Raw genomic sequence first — 5203 nt, forward strand, 5'->3', positions numbered from 1 at the left:
TTTCAAATAAAAAATGAATAAACAGGAAGCAACTAAAATTATTAATACCTTAGATCAATTATTATTGCTTCCTATAGGTAAATTATATGGACAAATTCAAGATATAAATGATACAGCTATTATAAAGAAGATTTTAGATGATTTTAATGATATTATTATTAAAGGAGATGAAAATATTCAAAAAATCATTGATCCAAATCTCTTAGCATTTTCTAACAAAACTAATATTCAAAATTTCAAAGCAAATATAGAAGCACTTCTTTGTGGTGACCTTTATTTTTTAAGAAAATTAACATTTATATATGGAACAAAAGTACGAGAAATGTTCCGGATACATATTCAGACTAAATATCCATATTATATTTATTGTAATTATTTACAAGATGTAAATATGTTGCTTACGTGTCTTAATGATTGTGAAATATATGATGAAAAATCTCTATGTACAATATTTAATGATGATAATATATATAATAATATCCAGGCAATTATAATTTGGACAAGATTTAAAGAGTGGTTTAAAATTTATCCATACTGTTCCATTCTAAAACAAATTTCAAAATTAGAAACAAGTGAGAGTTTTATAGAATTTATGCGTTTACATAATAAAATTAATACTGGATGTTTTCGATATAGTCTTGTAAATTTTGGAGATCGAATTTTTCTCATAAGAGACAAATATAAACGAAGATTTTGTAATGAAAGTTTAGTACACAATGAAAAAAAAAATATTATAGAAGATGCTTCCCATCCTTTAGCTACCATTCTAGATGAGCAGTTATATTGGAACTGTAGTAATTCAATGGATATTGAAAGTTTATTGCAAACTTCATCTTTTGAGAAAGCAGTTTTTAATAAAGGATGTAAAGCTCTATGTAATCCACATAATTATAATTTAGCTAAAACCTACTTATATCCTAATTCAAAAATACATCCCATTGACCCAAATTTTAATAAAAAATTTATTTATGTATGTGAAACTGGGTCGATTTTGAGGTTAATATCATTGGAACTTCAAGAACATTCTCTTAGACATTACACCGTTATACATCCCACAAATATATTTAATTACCATAATACTATTATACTTTTGTTATTTATCATAATAATAATATTAATTGTTTACTTTTATTTATACATATATAAAAATATATAATGACTATAGTTAGTATAGAAACTATTACCCCCAGCAACGACCCTAACCCCAGCAACACCCCTAACCCTAACCCCAGCAACACCCCTAACCCTAACACCAGCAACAACCCTAACCTTAACCCCAGCAACAACCCTAACCCTAACCCCAGCAACAACCCTAACCCTAACCTCAGCAACAACCCTAACCCTAACCCTAACCCCAGCAACAACCCTAACCCCAGCAACAACCCTAACCCTAACCCCATCAACAACCCTAACCCCAGCAACGACCCTAACCCCAGCAACGACCCTAACCCCAACAACACCCCTAACCCCAGCAACCCCCCTAACCCTAATTCTAGCAACAACCCTGATAATTCAAGTGACAACCCTAATAATTCCAGCAACAACCCTAATCCCAGCAACACCAACCTGATCTCAAGTCCTACCTCCAACTCCACCAACCTTAACCAACCTAATAATCAAAATTCAAATAACATTATAAATAATCGCCAAACAAAAGTTATATTAAAACTAATTACAATTACACTTATGACATCTGTTTTTGGTACAGTTTTATATATTCTTGGAGATAATATGGTAAATAGAAAAATTTATGAATGCATAACCCCTTATTTGTTATCTCATGTACAAAATAATTTAAATAATTATTCGATAATTTCTAATTAAAAACATACAGAGTCAGTACCTGATGTGAATTCAATTTTAATATTTAAAATAATTTTAAACACTTATAATTTGTAATAAAAAAAAAAAAAAAACGTGTCATACTTCTCAAATTTAGGTAGGCTATGATATAAAAACAGCATTTATTACACATTTTTACACATCCAAAGTATAATAATAGCATTAAACTTATAGTTAAAAACTAGTCCTTAATAATATAGTCTATTAGAACAGTTTGATCAATTTGTTGGTTTCCTGATATAGAAGTGAATTTTGGATAATGTAATTCCACTATTCACCTTTTCAAAATTTTCCTCTAGATAATGGGAAAAAAGAGCATTACACTCACAACAAAACATTTTATCTCCAATATAAATGAACTTGTTTCCCTTAAACTCTTTAATAGCATATAAGGCATCACTATAATATTCATACTTTAAAGGTTCTCTTTCACTTAGGTTGAGTTCATCTATCATTTCATAATATCCTGAAGTGCTCATATAAAAACTACCCTCAGCCATTGCACTTGGGATTGAACTCTTTTTTTCTAGTGGCCATGTCATTAAAAGAACATCAGGATGATATCTATTATTAATTGCCTCAGAGATATTTATATTATCCACCTCCATCCATGATATAGAATTTATGTTTGAGTAATTATCAGTAGCTTTCACGTCCACATTTCTTAATCTCAATAGATTTTCAATGAATGCAGTGCCAGCAAAAACACTTACAAGAGAACCTTCACCTGTGAATTTAATAATTGCATCTATTTCTATTTCTAGTGGCAAATAATGATCAAATACTCCTCGTAGGATTCTACACAAATCAGGAAAAATATGAAGACAGTTAATTATATACACAATTTCTTCTTCCAATGGGTAAATTGAAGAAAACTTCTTGGATATTTTATTCCTTTTTACATCTAGTGAGAAATCCATCTGTTTCTCCAACTGCCTTTTTTCTTCATCTGGTGTTATTATTGTGTATATCTTCTTTTCATCTGCATTCAAGATAAAATTCCACCACTCTGCAGCGCTCGAAGATGATATTTTATCTTTGAATTTTCTTATAAATAACTTTGGTAACTTTCCACCACGAGTGGGAATTTCATCAAATTCTGAAAAAAAAACTATCAAAAAGGACTTTTCGACAGCCTCTGTTCAATAAAACTGTCCCACACACATGGCACGGTATTTCATATGCATGTTGTGTGTTGAAATGTATTACTAAGTAGTACATTGCAAAGAACTTTTTCTGGCAAATATCACAGGCAAAACATTTTCTTGTCAAAATTTTGGACAGATAATTACCATTGCAGATTTCTCTCTCACACCGATCACATTTTGTATGGGTCAGGTAAGACTGATGATCAAATAAAAAAATAACTTTATCACCCTTGTATGTTGAAATATTCTTAAAAAAACTTTTAGGAGATGTCATTATCAGCACTTGATTATAACAGTCAGTTCCACCACTAGTAATCTCTTCACCATTCACAAAGGCTTCACCTCTCCATTCCAATTGACGTAGTTCTTGTTCAAGTTGAGTCCAACCATTAGAGGGTGATGATATGAGTAGTCGAACATTTTGATCCATAATAAATTTTTGAATGGTTGAACCCATCTCATATTCTGGTTTTGTGTCTGGTCTCACTATATATTTTTTTTGTTCATAAGTCAGATTTCGCCACATAATCTTTGCAACCGGACTTTCCCATATTTTGCTAGTGTCTGTTATTTGGGTTATAATATCATTGCCTAGTGGCCTAAACTGATGATTTTCATTTTCAATAAACTTGTTAAAAACAGAAATTACTTTTCTCCATATGTCGGTGCCAGTCATAATGTTCAATCCAATCTACCACCTGTAAAATCAAATGTATGATAGGTTAAATTTTTACAGACATATTGTGCAAATTAATGTTTATATATATTTCATATTTCAATCAGAGGAAAAAAAAAAAAGATAAGCCTTATCATTTTGTGCTGAAGGTCGGTTATTTTAATAGTTTATTTACATTGTTTATGTATCAACTTTTGTGATAAGATATGATTAATTCCAAACGATGTCATTCCTACCACATTAGAAAACATTTTCACTGATTATGACCATTATTGTAATTTTTTATTAAAAAAAATGTTAATTATTAGTAAAAAATCATATGATTACAACAAGATTCAGAACAGAATAATTAATTGAAAAAAAAATAATAATGTATTTCTTGGACCAATCTTCTGAAGGCTTTGTTGTTCTGTTGTAGCTAGTTAATATAAAGCTTCCATATAGAAGTCATCGTCCAATGTTCATTTTCTCCATCTTCATTTTCTCCATCTTCATTTTCTCCATCTTCATCTTGTTTTACCTCAGTGCAACATCCTTTATAATCAGGGTTGTAGAGAGCTGTAAACTCATTCTGTAAATAAACTTTCTGATTGAGTAATCTCAAATGTTCAGGTAAGCTTAAATCCACTCCTGCATATTTTTTGGCAATCTCTGCCATTACCTTAACCCATTCCATAACACTTTCAATTTTACTGTAGCATACTTCTATTCTTCCCAAACCGAGGTGAACAGGCGTTATGATCTGTGACTCCAAACGGAAGTTATCATATAACATTTCTACTGCTCGTATTTTCATAATTCTTTGAACTAAATTATTACAGTTTCTTTTTTTTGGATTTGTAGCCTCATACTGCTGCTTTTCAATCTCCGCTAAGCTCCTTATGCGTGCAATAAATTTGGGGATATCTTCATAATCCACTACACAATGCCCAATGGCGATAGTCACAATCACATCATTAACAGAAGCTGGATAAAAAGAGTCATCCAGCACCTGTGGCCGGTATATCCCGTCCTCACTTGATGGCACCACTGTCCATTTGGAGGGGGGGTTTTCGGGAGAATCCTTACTTGATGGCGCCGCTGTCCATTGGGAGGGGGGGGGTTCATGAGAATCCTTACTTGATGGAGCCGCTGTCAATTTGGAGGGGGGGTGGTTTTCAGGAGAATCCTTACTTGATTTTATCCGGCCTGTTTTCAATTTGAGGGGGGGGGGGGATCAGGAGAATCCTTACTTGATGGCGCCGCTGTCCATTTGGAGGGGGAGGGTTCAGGAGAATCCTTACTTGATGGCGCCACTGCTGTCCATTTGGAGGGGGGGTGGGTTTCGGGAGAATCCTGACTTGATGGTGGTGCTGCTGCTGCTGTCCATTTGGAGGGGGAAGTTTCGGGAGAATCCTGACTTGATGGTGGTGGTGCTGCTGCTGTCCATTTGGAGGGGGAAGTTTCGGGAGAATCCTGACTTGGTGGTGCTGCTGCTGCTGTCCATTTGGAGGGGGAGTGGGTTTCGGGAGAATCCTGACTTGATGGTGATGGTGCT

The sequence above is a fragment of the Procambarus clarkii genome, unplaced genomic scaffold (genome assembly GCF_040958095.1).
Source record: "Procambarus clarkii isolate CNS0578487 unplaced genomic scaffold, FALCON_Pclarkii_2.0 HiC_scaffold_562, whole genome shotgun sequence".
Taxonomy (NCBI): domain Eukaryota; kingdom Metazoa; phylum Arthropoda; class Malacostraca; order Decapoda; family Cambaridae; genus Procambarus; species Procambarus clarkii.